This window comes from Carettochelys insculpta, chromosome 24 (assembly GCF_033958435.1).
Source record: "Carettochelys insculpta isolate YL-2023 chromosome 24, ASM3395843v1, whole genome shotgun sequence".
Lineage (NCBI taxonomy): Eukaryota > Metazoa > Chordata > Testudines > Carettochelyidae > Carettochelys > Carettochelys insculpta.
In genome coordinates this window covers 12,219,383-12,236,899 of record NC_134160.1, presented here as the reverse complement: position 1 = coordinate 12,236,899, position 17,517 = coordinate 12,219,383, and the positions used below count along the sequence as shown (strand labels likewise).

The 17,517-nt window shown below is 48.2% G+C and overlaps 1 long non-coding RNA gene and 3 other non-coding genes across 6 annotated transcripts; all 4 read left to right on the top strand.

Annotated features, from left to right (window-relative positions):
* Window positions 1-5,932: 5,932 nt before the first annotated feature.
* On the top strand, window positions 5,933-10,822 carry LOC142001392 (uncharacterized). 3 transcript variants are annotated; one of them, XR_012642463.1, is made up of 6 exons: window positions 5,933-5,955; window positions 7,190-7,284; window positions 7,796-7,933; window positions 8,768-8,857; window positions 9,349-9,466; window positions 10,529-10,822. It is a non-coding gene; the product is annotated as an uncharacterized LOC142001392 (long non-coding RNA). The 3 variants fall into 3 exon arrangements; XR_012642461.1 differs by having other exon boundaries at window positions 8,768-8,963; XR_012642462.1 differs by lacking the exon at window positions 5,933-5,955 and adding an exon at window positions 6,643-6,666 and having other exon boundaries at window positions 8,768-8,963.
* Window positions 7,414-7,555, top strand: LOC142001436 (small nucleolar RNA SNORA16B/SNORA16A family). Its single transcript, XR_012642482.1, has one exon. It is a non-coding gene; the product is annotated as a small nucleolar RNA SNORA16B/SNORA16A family (small nucleolar RNA).
* LOC142001437 (small nucleolar RNA SNORA44) lies at window positions 8,473-8,604 on the top strand. The gene has a single exon (XR_012642483.1). It is a non-coding gene; the product is annotated as a small nucleolar RNA SNORA44 (small nucleolar RNA).
* LOC142001444 (small nucleolar RNA SNORD99) lies at window positions 10,353-10,424 on the top strand. Its single transcript, XR_012642489.1, has one exon. It is a non-coding gene; the product is annotated as a small nucleolar RNA SNORD99 (small nucleolar RNA).
* Window positions 10,823-17,517: the final 6,695 nt, after the last annotated feature.

Here is a 17,517-nt window from a genome sequence, read left to right as displayed (position 1 = left end):
GTAGCAATGTATTTAAGCTAATGCTGTATTGCATTAGATGTTTCAGGGCAAAAAAGAAAAAAAGGTGTTTATCTACATACCAGTATATTATAAGCCCTTTACAGGCTTTGGGGCCATAAAGTATTTGAGAAATAGGAGCAGATGAACTACCTGCACAAAATATCTATTAGAATGTATTTGATAAATAAAATTGCTATAAAAAGCATTTAATTGCCCCTCAGTCCATGTTGATGCAGAAATTTGCAGCAGAAGCAATGAACTTCAAATAGACTGCCATTATGACGAGGGAATTTCCATAATTATAATACAGGTCAATGTGGTTTTTATGAAGTGTAATGGAAATAGATATGACACACTATTTCATGGGGCAACTGTGACTTCTGTAGTCAGTGTAGTTTTAAATGACTGACATTAAGGCTGTGTCTACACTTGCATTCCACTTTTGAAAGAGGCATGCAAATGAGGGAAATCAAAAATGCAAGTGAGGTACATATTTACATATATAGCACCTCATTTGCATAGTCTTCTTTCGAAAGAGCTTCTTTTGAAAGACAAAAGCAGTGTGGACGGGGCTCTTTCAAAAGTAAACTCCATCTTCGAAAGAACCCTTCTTCCTGAAACAAAATAGGAAGAAGGGTGCTTTTGAAGAAGGGGTTATCTTTTGAAAGAGCTGCATCTACACTGCGTTTTTTCTTTTGAAAGAAGTTCTTTTGAAAGGAGAATATGCAAATGAGGTGCCAGATATGTAAATCTGCATCTCATTTGCAATTTTGATTTTCCTTATTTGTATGCCTCTTTGAAAAGAGGAATGCAAGTGTAGACATGGCCTAAATGAAATATAGAACCTTTATATTCTCTGCATGTGTGTGTATGATATTCATATACGTACACACACATCTTCCACCACCATCCTTAATTGTCAGTTTAACGTTGGCATTATCTTGAACTATTCTTTTATTTGGTTTAAGAATCTGAGTGTTCTTCGGGGATTAGTACAGTTGGAGAGGTCAGTGGGAAATGTTTTTTTCCTCACGTAACCAACCAGCAATTATATGGCAAGACTATCTCCTTTAGTTTCGGAGAGATGTTGCTTCAGTAGAATGAGATTTTAGCAGTGACACAAACAGGTCTCTACTAGCCTGTTGCTTAATGCTTTTGATTGAATGGGTTCGTATAACAAGCTGTAACCATCATGTCCCACGACGAAGTGAAAAAAGGGTTCCAGGACTATGACTTCATAGTTTAATCAGTTTGCTGCAGGTGACCTGAAGCTGCACCTGAAATATGCTTTACATTAGTATATGCCACAGTTGTAAGGCTGATCAGTACAACTGTCCTGCCTAATGTTTCCTTATGGCTGTTTAAGCCAGACCAAATATCTAGGCCAGTGTTTCTCAAGCAGGGGTACAGGTACCCTTGGCGGTACACCGAGGTCTTCCAGGGGGTACATCAGCTCATCTAGATGTTTGCCTAGTTTTACAAGCTACGTAAAAACACTAGTAAAGTCAGTACAATCTGAAAGTGCATTCAGACAATGACGTGTGCTTACTGCTTCCTGTGCCTTACACTGCAATGTAAGAACAGTAGTTCTATTCCAATTCATCTGTTTGAGAATAAGATGGTAGAAAGTCAGCACGTTTTCAGTAGTAGCCTTCTGTGATATTTTTGCATGATTTTATAAGTAGTTTTTAAGTGAGGTGTAACGTGGTGTTATGCAAAACAAATCTGACTCCTGAGAAGACTACAGTAATCCCGAAAGGTAAAATGACACTTGTTTCAAAATCTCATGACACTTGTTTCAAAATCTCAGATTACTTTAGGATATGTGAGGTGTATGAAACACTGATCTAGGCCTGGTATACTCTGACAGTCTGCTGTCACAAGGGTGGGATCTTTGCAGGACCAGGGAGAATAAAGGTAATTGACAGGGGAATCCCTTTAAAAATCCAGGCAGTAAAGAAGGAAGGGTGGCCTGGTGCAGTGTAGTATCTTTCACCTACTGCAATTCTTTCTAACTGACCCTATGCCCCTATCAAATCCACGGCACTCCTATAGCTGATAGTTGAAAAGGAGGCAAGAATGGCTTGTTTTTTTGACTGTCCCTATCCAGTTTGTTCCATTATAATTGTGCAGCTGGCCCTGAGATGCCTGATGGGAAGGGCACCTATCTTGAAGCAGAGCAATTTCAGGAATTTATATGGAAGTTCAAAAATGTTTTGAACGGACTGGTAGTTACAGAAACCAGCAAGGATTCCTAGCAAAACCAGTTGATTGTTGTGTGAGAGTCTGAAATAGCTCACCCTGTCTAGCAGTCTATGGGCTGTGCTGAGGTTACGTACTGGTAGGGAACTCTCTGAAAGGAGGATGGAGGAGTTGATCACACCCTAAGAAGGAGGAAGGAAGAGGCAATTGCTCACTGCAGTGTTTGGGTGGGTGTGCCGGTGTCCCTCAGCAATGGTTCTCAATCAGGGGTACACAGAGATCTTCCAGGGCTTATGTCAGTTCACGTAGATATTTGCTTAATTTTACAACAGACTACATAAAAAGCACTAGCAAAGTTGATATAAACTAAAACTTCATTCAGTGACTTGCTTATATTGCTTTACAGGCTATACCAGTGTTCCTCAACCTGGAGTTAGGGACTCTAAGATAAGTCATGGGCAGTGTTCCCTGGAAGCTGTGTGCTTGTGCAGCCACTCAGGTGATATTCAGATACCGCCCAGCTGATCAGCAGAGAGCTTGCAGCCAGCTTTTTTGTTACTACTCGTGGTGCACATTTGCACATGCACATAAAATGTATTCCACATGTGGAAAAGATTAGCGAGAACACTGGTCATGGGACACTTTTGGGGGGTTGTAAGTGCAGGCCTGGCATTGGGGGGGTGGCCAACAGGACAACAGCCTAGGGTCCCAGGTCACAGGGGCATGAAGCTAAGCTACATGCTTCAGCCTTAGGTGTAGGGGTTTGGGCTTCAGCTTGCAGGACTAAAGCCCAGCAGTGTTGTGGGAAGCAGAACTGCCTAAAGCTTTGAGGGGAGTAGTACAGCCCCATCTCACAGGGGTAGATGAAAGTGTAACCCTTCCCCCCATACCATACACACTTTGGGAGAGGGAGAAGCAGGCAACTGCATCACCTTCACACTTTTTGAAAGGCAAAGAAAAACATGATTCTGGGATGCATTACCAGGAATGTTACGAGGAAGACACAAGAGGTAGGGTTACCATCTGTCCTGTTTTGGCTGGGACTGCCTTGGGTGCCAGGAAAGAATCCTGATTAATTTTAACAAAGGGGCTAATTGCTCTGTATTCAGGCCCCTTCATGGTCAGAGAGCATGTGGGAGAGGGAGCCACCAGTGGGCCCTGCTGTTGGGGCAGAGCTGCCTCCCAGCTCCACAGATGAGAGAGCTGCACCGGTGTGGCTGCCATCTGGCTCCTGATTCCCAATGCCTCGGTGGAGCTGAGAGGAGTACAGGCGTGGTTGGCACCCTGTTCCCAGCGCCCAGAGGCTTGGGCTGAACTGGTCAGTCTCCCTGCTCCCGTGAGCAGAGGGGAGCTGCAACCTATCTCCCACCCAGTTCTCTGCCACTCACAGGAGACAGGAAACTGATCAGTGCCGCTGCACTGGTCAATTTCCCAGCTCCTGTCAGGGGTGGCAGCCTGACTCTCACTGCCCCAGACAGGGGAGGGAAAACTGCTCCTGTCAGTAGCAGCAGCTGCTCTTGTCAAGCTCTCAGCTGCCACCACTCACAGGACTTAGGAAGATGATCAGCACTGGTGCACTGATCACTTTTCCAGCTCCCCTGAGTGGCAGGCAGCCCAGAGCCAGGCACCAGCCCCCAGCCACTCAGAGTTGCGTTAACTTGAGATTCGTGCAACTTGGGTGCACTTATCTCGGGGTTCTACTATATGGTCACCCTAACAAGATGTCATTCTTCCACTCTACTCTGCACTGATTAGGCCTCAACTGGAGTACAGCAGGGTCTCAACATTCGCAAGGGTTCCGTGTTGAGATCTGTTGCAAATGTTGAATTTCACGAATACGGCAGCCTGCCCTGGAGCCCCAGAAGCTGGCAGCTGCTGGCGCTCCTGCTCGGGGCCCTGGGGGAAGTGGTCACTGCCAGTGCTCGTGCCCAGCTCCCAGGGAAGCGGCCACTCAGCCGCTCGCGAATAATTGAATTTGTGAACATTAAGTTAGTGAATCTTGAGACCTTACTGTACTGCGTCCAATTCTGGGCACCACCTTTCAAGAAAGACGTGAAGAAATTGGAGTGGGTGCAGAGAAAATGATTAAAGGTCTAGATGAAAAACATGAGCTGTGCGGGAAGACTGAAAGAACTGGGCTTGTTTAGTTTTAGAGAAGAGACTTGTAGGGGACATGATAGCAGTTTTTGAGTACCTAAAAGTGGGAGGAGGGAGAAAAGTTGTTCTCGGCCTCTGAGGACAGGACAAGAAACAATGGACTTAAACTGCAGCAGGGAGGTTTAGGTCGGTTGTCAAGTTAGAAAAAAATCCCTAACTTGATGCTCTCTCCATGTTTCTTCCAGTTCTAGGGTTCTATGAACGTTACGGTAACCGGAATGAGGTGGTAGTCCTGGGGAAGGTGTAATTAGAGACCATTTAGAGTTGCCAGATATCCTCCACAAAAATACTGGACACCAGCAGCAGGGGGGTAAAAAAAGCCCCCTCCCCACCCCTGCCAGGGAAATAGGGTCAGAGTATGGTGACTTGCCTGCCAAGCTCCCTGCCCAGCACTCCTGCTGGGGGAGGTGGGTCAAGCCACTGCAGCTTCTTCCACTCTGCCTGGTGCTTCTGCCAGAGAGGGGGGTGAGTCCTTATTCCCCAACGGTGCTCCCCAGTGGCAGTGCTGGGTAGGGTGGGAGAACGTAGCAGGGGCACGCATTTCTCTGGGGATTCCCATGGCTGATCTGCCACTGCTGGTGCAGGGATGCCAAAAGGCACTGAGGCGCATGTCACAGCACTCCTGGGAAGAGCTAGCTGCTGTGTAGCTGAGCCTGGGCAGCAGCTCCACCCAGCTGGGTGGTGGCCTAGAGGGGCTGCAGAAAGAGAGGAGGCAGAACCTGCTCAACCTGCGTCAGCACAGCAATGTAGGGCAGGAGCCAGGCCCGGGCAACATGCACAGAGAGTGGCAGCGGGGACATGCCACCAGCCTAGTGGGAGGGAGGGAGCCCCGCCCCACCTCGCTCTACGAGAGCAGCCCACATGCATCCGCCAACGACAGCTCCGTTCGCTCCCAGGCTGGAGGGGAGCCCAGCTGCTCCTAGCATGCCCTGCAGTGGAGCCACCTGACCTCTGGCCGGTGTCAGGCAGCTGCCCACAGCGGCCGGGTGCAGGATGCAGCACCAGCCGGATGAGGAGCACAAGGCCATGCAGTGCTGCCCGCCAGGCCCCAGCCGGCGGAGGGTTGACAAGTGTCCTGCACAAAAATACCAGCCTGTGTCGGGTATTCCTTGATATTTTTAACTGGACAGACAGCCCGAATGCCGGACTGTCTGGTTCAGTGCTGGACACCTGGCAACCCTGGACTGTACCCTCCTGCACGTGCTGGACAAGGTGGGCTTGGATTGCACCCCAGCCTTGACTCTGCTCAGCGCCCGAGTTCACGAGCTCCAGGCCCCTCGCCCGCAGTTTGCGTCTGTGCTAGTTACAAGCCCTGGCCCGAGGCGGGCAGGGCGATGGTACAGAGTACTGGCGGGTCTCCTCATGTAGGGACCTAGTTTTCCCACGCCTGGCGATAGCCCAGCCCAGCTACATCCTTCTCCGCGGCCAAGCGCGCCGGGTAAGGGCCTTGAACTACAACTCCCAGAAGGCTTTGGGGGGCGGCCTCAGGCAGGAGCCAATCCGAATTCGCGGCGGGCAGAGCTGACGCTTAAAAGCCGCGTCTCAGGCATTATTCGTTCTTTTCTTTCGCAGGCCTACGAGGAGTGGAGCACCCAGGTAAGGCCTAGGCTCTCTGTAATCCGCCACCATCCTCTCTCCCCGGGGTCGGCGGGCCGCTCTGCCCTTACGTTCAGCGGCTGACGGGTCCGGCGGCGTGTGGGGCTGAGCTGGAGCACTTATGGGGGGCCACAGTGGGGGCGATGAAATCTAGGGGGTCCCTGGGCTGTTGGGCGGAGCCACGGTCTCTGGTCTCTGCAGCGCTGGGGCGCGTTTCCAGCTTGCTGTGTGTTGGCGGGACCCGAAAAGAGGGGCGGTTTGGCGAAGGGGTGGGGGGTGGCTATTTGCAGCGCATGTCCGCAATGTGCTGCAGCCTGGGTGGCTTTGTACGTGCGATTCACCGGCTTTAATGAGATGGCTGCAGAATCGGGCCCCAGGGCCATTGGCTGAATCCCCAGTTGTTAACCAGCTGAGCTGCTGGTCGCTGGACACCAGCGTAGCTTAGAGGCCTCCTGTGCGACTAAGGCCCCTGCAGTTTGGAGACCGGGGGAAGAAGGCATGGTGCAGGAGAGGATTGCAATTAGCCTTTAGGTTGGATAGGTTTCTAGAGAGACAAACTAGTATTCCTATCTTTCTGGTGGAAGGAATGGTGAGATGGACTTCATGTTATGGGCCCAAAACATAAAGAGGCATAAACGGAAAAGAGGTTACAGCAGAACAGAGGGAGATCTTGCCCTCATGAAAGTAAATTCTCCACATGTAGCAATCTAGGTAAGCATATAACAGGAAAGGCCCCTTGCGGGTGTGCTGTTCATTGGTGCATCCTTTATTTCACCAGGCCTTGTGCAGTGGGAGAGTGCTGACCAGGGTGCGGTGGTTTTTTTTAAATTGACTTCAATTTAATTGTCCTTTCCACTTACTTCATCTCTTTCCTAAAGCCACGTTCTCCTTGGGTGATAGAATCACTGGAAAAGTGACTTCAAAACTAAATAAGAGCCTTTCCACTAGATTTGGTACCTCTCCTGCATAGAAGTTGCATGCTTAACTGTATGTGAGCTTTTAAGCAGTTTTGCATGTTAGAAAATGGTGACTGGTATTGCTTAATTACTAGGTAATTAAGTTTGTGCTCATGATTTGCATTAAAGTGTACTTGGATGGTAATGGAACATAAGCATACGAAATTTATTAAACGAAGTTTTTAATACAGTATGTGATTTAAGCAGGTTAAGGCAACTTAACTAACACGAAAGTCCAGTTTAACTAAAAGAGCTCTTTATCTTGCGTTTCCTCCCAGAGTTTGCGTGTTTGTGTGTGGGCTGACAGAGCCTGGACATGCTGGAACCTCTTGAGCATGGGATTGGCTGTGTCTTCACTGGTTATCCCTGCACTGTAAGTAACTCGTGGCATGTCTCTTGGTCTGCAGTAAGCTAGCTGAGCAGTGGAGAAAGCTACTAGAAATGCAGTTAAGGGAGCCAATGGTAACGGGCCATGCCTTGTTCATGACCCCCTCTGCTACCCTTGTGGCCCTATCGAAGCTGCGTCTGTCTTGTATGTAGCGGGCGTAGTCAAAAAGGTGCCAAAAGTGACCAGTTTTCCTTGACGGTCGCTGTTCAGTTTGAACCACTGTAACTGTCTAGCAACATTTCAGGAAACTACATGTGCTAGGAGTGCCTCTGTGCCTGTCTTTTGATGGGGTTGCCGGAGTGTCTATACTTCTGGCTTTCTTGGAAGGGGAGGTTCTAGAGTCAGTTGGCATTTTTTTAAAACTTACTCAGGGACTCGTCCTGAAATGGCTGGTCCTGTCCTCTGGAAGAGAAGCCACTGTTGATTGCCACGTGGGCCCATGCAGAGGTGATGGTGTGTGCATTCAGTAACTGTTCTTTGTGGTGTTTCCTCCAAGAGGCTGATTCCTGATCCAATAGAACTTTGTGTTCATCAGATGGATGTTGCACTGAGGTAATGGGCTGTTTTTCCACCTGTGAGTGAGAGGTTCTGTGTACTGGAGACTGCACCCGCTGCCTGCTCCAGAGTCCAAGTGGTAAGTGCAAAATGTTCTGCTTATGGTTATTGTCGGTGTAGAAGCAGCCAGACCCTGGGGGATTGTGGGCATAATGTTAAATGGCAAGGAAAGCACTAACCATGGGTTGCAACTAGCTGGTGCTCAGATTACTGTTTGTGGCATTCAGGTTCACAGTCTGTTTAGTAGCCCATTGCTGTTTCTGTAGACCCCTCCTCCCTGCACCCCTGGCTTGCCTCCAGATTTTTCCATCCATGGAATTTATTACATGTACCAGCAGTGGAAGCATGCTGCCAGCTGTAGGTGCTCTGCCAATCAACTTGGTGGCACCTGGGTGGCTCAAAACATTTTAGAAAGCTGTTGGTGGCACCCCCATTTTGTAGAGTTGGGAATAAAGGCAATAGACTGGAAGGGGCCTGCCTAGAAGTAGAGCTGAGATTAGAGCAGGGTATTGTGAGTTTCAATCTGGCGCTCTGTCCACTGGGCCACTCTGCCTGTCCTCATCTTGTTCCTCCTCCCAGCTGTAATGGGCCTCCCTGAGTGAATGCTGGGCATTTGGACTGCATGTAAAACCAAGAGCTGTGGGTCTGTGAAATGGCCACAGGATCTCCAACTACATGCAAGAACAAGGAGGAGGGACTTTGTCAGCTAAGCCCTGTGGCTTGTGGCTGTCACTCACCTCTCCTATAAGCTTTCACAAGCTTGGCTTGGATGTTCCAAATTGCAGGGCATTGGCTTCTTAGGGGGATGGCGCTTTTCTTGCTCAGTCCCTTTGTTGCATGAGTTCTAAGATCTGTGGCATGTGCAGCCCCCGTTCTGCATTTCCCATAAGGAATATGTGAATCTGTTTTCTAGGGCCCATCTGGAGGTACCTCCACAACCCTGAGCAGTTGCTGAGATTTCCAGTCACTACTGTGTGCCCACTTCATCTAGCAGTCAGGCAAGGTGAGATTGAAGACTCATGTCAGAGCAGATGTGCAGCTGCCTTCACCTCCAGATCCCTTTCCAAACTGATCCAAGCACAAATCTCGTGGTCAACAAAGGAGGGAAGGTAAAATGCCAGCTTGGTCTTACCCTCTCTGCTAGAGCAGTCTTGCACTGTGGGGGGGCTGGCTTAGAACACAGCAACTCATCTACAGAGCTGTTGGTGAAATGCAGATCTGTAGAGTTGGGGGGGGGGGTGGGGGCGGCATTAAACTGCTCAATACAATGTTCTTCTTCTGGAGTGTGCTGTACCAGATTACAGCCAGAAGGACTTAGGTCATTTAATGATCCCAACCTCATGGACTAGAGCAGTTCCTGCTCATTGCTTCCCTTCCTCTTTGTGTTTCAAAGATGCTGATATTTGGCTCTGTTCCTGCTGATATGGTACATTCTTTTGGATGAGTAAACCCATGCACTTCAGACTTAATTTGTTCTATCCTTGCCTTTTGCAGGGATCTCTCTCTACATGGAAGAGGCTGATGCCGTGAAGTAGAACTGCAGTTTTGCCACCTAGCAGAACATGAGTCTCCCAAGGGGCTGGAATTTCAGGAAGGCCCATGGGTGTGCAAAGTAAGCTTCCAAGCACTTGAGTTCAAGAGCCATTGGCTCATATTTATTGGACATCCCTAACCAGTACTCCCCATGCAGAGCAGATACTGTGGTGGATTCATAACTCTGAACTGGTATTGAAACATGGTCCATGACCCTATGTGAAATAGCAAGAGCTTCAGAAACCTTGATCCTTAACTGACTGCCTCCCAGCAGGGCATATGGCATCTTAAATGGGCTTACTCCCACCATCAAAACAGTGTGAGGATTTCTGAAATTGATTGCACTTGTAGACACATCTCAATCTGAGCTATGGCACAGATTCTCAGCTGATGTAAATCAGCTTAGCACTACTGATGTTCCTTTAACTCTAAGGGTCAGTCTACAGTTTTGGCAAGATCTCCTGTCAGTTAATCTTCTGGAGACTTTTGCACACCAGACATGTGAAATCAATCTGCAGTCAGCAGTCAAGCCCTGTACTTGCTATCGTTAGGTGTAAAGGAGGTTGATGGGAGGAAGTGCTCTTGTGAGCCTGCCTTTGTGAAGATACAAGTTGATTTCAGGTATGTCAGTTCTACCTATGCAACTGCTGTGGCTAGTATTGCTTATCTGAAATTGACTTTAGGTCCAAGTTTCCACCTGCTGAGGCTTTAGCCTTCCATCTCAGAGTGGAGATGTTGTCAGAGCAAGTGGCAATTACTTTGCAGTTATGGGAGGCCTTTTTACCAAGGATTGCACAGAGGTAGCTAACTGAAGTGACTGGGGAGGCTTCCCACCACCACACACACACCCCCCCCATCTGAAGAGCTAGAAATGTCATGTCACGGCTGGTTTGGCTTCTGCAGTGACTGAGTCAAGCTGGATGTGCTGGTGCAATGCAGAGCTGCATACAGGCCCTGCTTAACTGCCTGGTCTGTGATGACTCCTGTTAAATGGTGACTGCTGGATGAATCCTGCGGATATGGGGCTGAGGCCAGGCACCTGTCACTAACGCAACAGTTGGGTTCTGTTTACGTGGTGTAGTTTGGTTTAGCAGGGAGTTGAGCTGTCTACTTCACTCAATACCCATCTTATTTTTTTCAGATTGAAGTGGACCTGAGAAACTTGAGTTTGGACTATCACCTCCAGTTTTCAGTCCCTCTTAGAAGTACCACTTATGCTTCCTACACAGAACAGCAGGAGAACATGCAGCAGCTGAACTTCAGACTGACTTCAGATCATACTTTCAGTTCCTAATTTAAATATCTGGCTTGCCTGGGGGTCTGATTCTGTTGCTGGCTGAGCTAGACCAGGGGTTGTCAGATCTTTGCACTCAGAGATCCATTTGTAAATGCTTATGGTCTGGTGTGACCCAATAAATAACATGGAAGCCCTGGGGCATTGGCTTCTGCCTGGCTCTTACCCTAGCAGCAGCTCGTGTACTGGGGGCTGGCTAGGTGAGCCTAGCTTGCACTGCCCAGGTTGGGCCCCACTGCTCTGACTTAAACTGAAGTTTGTGAACTGAGTTGGTGGGGTGGCTGTGGGGATTGTGCTACTACTCTCTCAAACCTGGCCTACATGGATTTCTGGTGCAGGACCCTGGAGGTAAGCTCAGGCAGCCCTGTGGGACTGAAGTGATGTGACCCACTTTTGAGCCTCAACCCATGGGTTGGAAAACCTGGGTTTGGAGACAGCCACTGCCTCCATGCTTCAGTTTCCCAAACGATCAAATGTGCCTCAAATATTTTTAAAGCAGCTGTGAGACCTAGGGCTGTGAGCCAGGTGTAGTGTGTAAGAGTGGTGATCCTGTGTTGATGAAAGTACTCTGAACTGGTGCTACTAGGGATCATTCAGCAAGGGCCCTGTAGGTTTTTTCTGTGACCTCCTGGATAGCCATGTGGCAATGGGCAAGGGTGCCTCTTCATCCATTATAGGAGCAAATTGATTGAAAAATCCATAAAAGAGGGAGGGAGACACAGCAGACTTGAAAGGAATGGACTGTTACCACCCTAGGACTAACTGCCCTTGAGGCAGTGGTAATATAGAAAAAGGCTCAAGTGTTATCAACTGGCTTCAGTACTGGCTGAACTGAAAAGAGAAGGGGGAAAGGCTGGGCTCAGTGGGAGATGGGAAATCCTGTTGCTAAGTAGATGCTGCCCTTTCCTGATCATGTTGCAAGCTACCTCTGCTTTTGTATTCTGTTCATAAAAGCGTGGGGGGGGCGTGCATTTATGACCCTCCTTATGTTAATCAGTAGGTGTACAGCGAGATCAATTTTTCTGCTGTCTCCCTACAACCTTGGCCATGGAGCCACCTGCCTCCTTGCAGGAATTACAGAATCCTAGGGCTGGCAGGGACCTCAGGTGGTCATCAAGTCCAGCCTCCTGTCCAAAGCAGGATCAACCCCAACTAAATCATTGCAGCCAGGAATTTGTCAAGCTGGGGCTTGAAACCCCTAGGAGTGGAGATTCCACCATGTCTCTAGGTACCACATTCCCATGCTTCACCACCTTAAGGGAAATAGTTCCCTAATATCCTACATCTCTTCTCCACCCCCCAACTGCTAAGAATGAGAGGTGATTTATCTTCTGCAAACTAAATAAGCCCAGCTCTGTCAGCGTTCCCTAACAGGTCATCTGCTCCATCCCCTTAAATTTTTTTTGTTGCCCTCTGCTGGACCCTCTATAAAGTACCTGCATACTGTGGGGCCCAGAACTGGATGCAGTATTTCAGATGTGGCCTCACCAGTGCTTGATAAAGAGGAATAACTGGATCTGTTGGAAATGCTCCTAATGCACCCCAATATGCCCTTAGCTTTGGGGAGGAGGCAGTGGTTCTTGTGAGAGACTATTGCTGAGATGTTTCAATCCTGAAATTTAGCTAGAATCGTTATTCTTGCACCCAGGAAGCTTGGGGGGTTAGAGGGAGGCTTATGTTCCCCTGACACTATAAGCCTGGCCTTGAGAGCTGCCCTCTTTTCTGAAAGCAGTATGGAAGCTATGTTTACTTCCCTGGCCTGATGCTGGTACTCAGCACCTCAAATGTGAATCAATGGATTTAGGTGCCTAAACATGTATTTAGAAGCACAGAGGGTGGTATATTTGTTTAACAAAAATCTGAGCCTAGAAATACTTTATGGTGGCTAAAGAAGGGGGAATGAGCCTCTGTGGAAGCCTTGCATTCTCTTCCCATACTTGCCTTGTCTCCTTGGGTGGCCTCTGTGACCCTGTCTGTAAAATGGAATTAATGAAAATCACATCCTCAATGGGGCACTGACTTCCTGAGGATTGTAAAGTGCTGTGTGAAGCTTAGCTGCAGTGTGATGTTGCATGAGAACCACCCCCCAGGCTGGGTTTGGGGAGACCTGCCAGACTTGAGCGGTCACCCCTTTGTTTGGCCTCTCCTAGCTGAAAAAACCTAAAATGGGGTTGGCCAACCAATGAGAAGGAGCCAAAACGGCTATGGAGGGAGTATGAAGAGCCTGGTAGGGTATGTTTAGTTTTATATATACATATGCACACATGGAGCAGGAAGGGACCTTCCTCTCACACGGGGACTTATCACCATCTGCCCTAGCTCCCTCCTGCTTTAATTCAGTCTGCCTCCTGCAGAGCCAGGCACCCCCAGCCACTTTAACCCAATGACAGTTAAGCCTGGGCCTCATCAGAGCTGCCTCAGCTGCTGCCACCACCACATACTTCTCCCTCTAGCTGCTGGGGTCTGTACAGAGTGGCTGTGGGCAGTCCTGGTGTCCGGCTCTGAGCAGAAGACACATTTCATTGTTCAAAGAGCTGCTGGTTCCCTCCCCCCAGCCTAAAAGAACCACTCCTGGTGCTATCCAGTGATAGGCAAAGCAGGGGTAGAGCCAGACCAGTATCTATTACAGCTGCTTCATGCTCTGCCCCCTTTGCCCAGGTCCAGCCTGCCTGTTCCCAAGATGCAGAAAAGAAAGAGGTGTAAATGTACATCCAGGAAATTAACCCTGTCTGTTCCCTCTGTACCCTGTAGCCCCTTCCATGGTTAAACATTGGGGGAGATGTACAGTGCTTAAGATGGATGTGTAACTGACTGAGTCCAGCCTGTTTGGTGGCCCTAGAAGGCCTGTCAACCCCAGCTGAGGGAGAAGCCACAACTAACCTGAGTATGAAAAGCAGGGATTCAGAGGACACTGAGCAGGGAATCCCAACAGTGCCCAGAGTCAGTGGATGCTGCCCCAAGGAGTTCTGGGGGAGTGCAGGAACAGATGGACTGGAGAAAAGCCCCACACTCAGAGAGAAGTCACCATGTAGCTTGCTGAACACTTGGCCAATGCCCAGAGAAGGGAGTGGCAGCCCTGTAGGCTAAATTCCCTTATCTACAGAGAAGTGTTTGTAACCACATGGGGAGGGGGCTTGAACCTGGAGTTCTAGAACTTAGTGCAGGAGCTTCTACAGCTATAAGCTTAAAGTCAACTGGCTCTTAGCTAAGGCTGTTGAGGAATCTCACTCTTTCTCCCTGTAAATGGTCTAGGTGCCACTACATGGGACAGTGAATCACATCTGGGGCTATGTCTACATTGTGCCCCTAACTTGAACAAATTTTGAAATAGGCTATTTTGGGCTTTGGTGCTGTCTACACAGTGTCAAATGTCAAAATACAGCGCTAGTTTGAGATACCGCTTACCCCTCTTGCAACACAGGGTAGCGGGATGCCGAAATACCACCCCCAGGTGTTTTAAAAAATATTTTGATATACTGGGCTTGCTTCCTAGCTGCAGAGATACTATGTCAGGATGCTGCGGTATCCCAAAATAGCTGCCCAGTGTAAACAAGCCCTTCGTGTGTGGGTTACATAGTTCACCTAGCTGCAGAAGCATGTCCCAAGCGTCAGACTCCCAGCTGAAATCCCAGGCGAGCCCCCACTTGTAACTGCTGACAGTTGTACACACACCTGGGACTGCTGGAACTTAGTGCATGAGTGCCTACAGGTTTAGTGACAAGCTAGCTGGCTCTCAGCTAAGGATGCAGAGGACTCGTTCTTGCTCTCCGTGAGTGGTCAAGGTGCCACTAGATGGGACAGTGAATCACCCCTCTAGGTGTGTGGCTTACACTACGATGCCAGCAGTAGCAGGACAGATTGCCCCCACACCCATCAAACTGGCCCAGCCCTGATGGGGACGGCACGGTCTTCAAGGCCCACACAGTACAGATCTGCTAGGAAAGCTGGTTAGCAGCTGCTGAGACTACAAGCTTGGAACTGGCTCACAAAGAATGGGCTGGGGCCCAGAGCTCCACAAGCAGCTCCCAGGCCAGCCCTGGAGTCTGCTGGGTGCCACCTGGCGAATGAATTCATTTCAGCCTCAGGCCTACTCTGCACTAGGAAAGATTTGCCAGAGGGGAAGATGCAGCACGTGTTGACAGGAGCATCTTTACCAGCATAGCTTATACCGGTTCCCTGAACAAATGAGCTGTGCCAGCAAGAGTGCGAGTCTGTCAGTGTGCACCAGGGCTTTGGCTGGTATAAAAATATCATTCAATGAACAACCACCCAACCAACCTTGCTCCAGCGACAACAGTTTTAAGGGCAGATGTGGCCTCACTCGCTGTGGGGCTGAGCTGGATTTGACACATTGACTCTTTTAATGCCTTAGGAATTGATTGCCCTACCCTGCTGGATCAGCCTTTCTGCTCTTCATCTTCCCCTTCAAATGAACCCGGGGGGGGCCACATGAGGAAACAGCTGAGTGACCGGAACAAGGCACTTTCAGGTGAGGGACGGAATTTCAGAGGGGAGAAGCTGTCCCCAGCATCTGACTAATTTTTGGACCGGCTGAATGCCACTTGATGATGTCACCCTTCTTTTACGCTGACATGAAAGCATGGAAGAAAAGGTCACAACACTAGCCAAAACTGATGCAATGACTGGACTGAGCATTAACAAGGGAGCAACCAGGCCAACAACAACACTATCGCACGGGGAGGGGATGACCTGGAAGATGTGGATCTGTTCACCTACTTGGGGAGTGTTACAGGCAGCGACAGAGGAACAGACAAGGATATCAGTGCCAGGACAGGGAAACCAACAGCTGCATTCAAGACTCTCCATCCCATATGGAGTTCACAAATAGTATCTGTGATGAAACTGCAGATCTTCAACACCAATGTGAAGAGTGCACTCTTGTATGGATGTGAGACCTAGCAAACTAAAAAATCATAGCATCATAGAATACTAGGACTGGAAGGGACCTCAAGAGCTCATCGAGTCCAGCCCTCTGCACTCATGGCAGGACCAAGTACTGGCTAGACCATCCCTGAAAGACATTCATCTAACCTGTTCTTAAATATCACCAGTGATGGAGATTCCACAACCTCGCTAGGCAATTTATTCCAGTGTTTGACCACCCTGACAGTTAGGAACTTTTTCCTAATGTCCAGCCTAAACCTCCCTTGCTGCAGTTTAAGTCCATTGCCTCTTGTTCTATCCTCAGAGGCCAAGAAGAACAAGTTTTCTCCTTCCTCCTTATGACACCCTTTTAGATACCTGAAAACCACTAACATGTCCCCCCCTCAATCTTCTTTTTTTCAAACTAAACAAGCGCCCAATTCTTCCAGCCTTCCTTCATAGCACATGTTCTCTTGACATTTGATTATTCTTGTTGCTCTTTTCTGGACCCTCTCCAATTTCTCTATATCCTTCTTGAAATGAGGTGCCCAGAAATGGACACAATATGCCAACTGAGGCCTAACCAGTGCAGAGTAGAGTGGAAGAATGACTTCTCATGTCTTGCTCACAATACACCTGTTAATGCATCCCAGAATCATGTTTGCCCTTTTTGCAACAGCATCACACTGTTGACATATTTAAGTTGTGGTCTATTATAACCCCTAGATCCCTTTTTGCCATACTCCTTTCTAGACAGTTGCTTCCCATTCTGTATGTGTGAAACTGTTTTGTTTCTTCCTAAGTGGAGCACTTTGCATTTGTCATAATTAAACTTCATCCTGTTAACCTCAGACCATTTCCCCAATTTGTCCAGATCATTTTGAATTATTACCCTATCCTCCAAAGCAGTTGCTATACCTCCCACCTTCGTATTATCTGCAAACTTAGTAAGTGTGTTTTCTATGCCAGTATCAAAATTGTTAAGAACATAAGAACATAAGAATGGCCATACTGCGTCAGACCAAAGGTCCATCCAGCCCAGCATCTCATCTGCCGACGGTGGCCAATGCCAGGTGCCCCAGAGAAGGAGAACAGAAGACAATGATCAAGTGATTTATCTCCTGCCATCCATCTCCTGCCCTTGTTCTGAAGGCTAGGGCACCATACTTTATCCCTGGCTAATAGCCATTTATGGACCTAACCTGCAAAAATTTATCAAGCTCTTTTTTAAACCCTAATAGAGTCCTGGCCTTCACAGCCTCCTCGGGCAAGGAGTTCCACAGGTTGACTGTGCGCTGTGTAAAGAAAAATTTCCTTTTATTAGTTTTGAACCTACTACCCATCAATTTCATTTGGTGTCCCCTAGTTCTTGTATTATGGGAAAAGGTAAATAATTTTTCTATATTCACTTTCTCCACACCATTCATGATTTTATATACCTCTATCATATTGCCCCTCAATCGCCTCTTTTCCAAACTGAAAAGTCCCAGTCTCTTTAGCCTCTCCCCATATGGGACCCGTTCCAAGCCCCTAATCATCTTAGTCGCCCTTTTCTGAACCTTTTCTAATGCCAATATATCTTTTTTGAGGTGAGGAGACCACATCTGCACGCAGTACTCAAGATGTGGGCGTACCATAGTTTTATATAGGGGAAGTATGATATCTTTTGTCTTATTATCGATTCCTTTTTTAATAATTCCTAACATCCTATTTGCCTTACTAACTGCCGCTGCACACTGCGTGGATGTCTTCAGAGAACTATCCACTATAACTCCAAGATCCCTTTTCTGATCTGTCGTAGCTAAATTTGACCCCATCATGTAGTACGTGTAATTTGGGTTATTTTTTCCAACATGCATTACCTTACACTTACCCACATTAAATTTCATTTGCCATTTTGCTGCCCAATCACTCAGTTTGTTGCTGAAGATTGAAACAGAACCAGTCCCAAA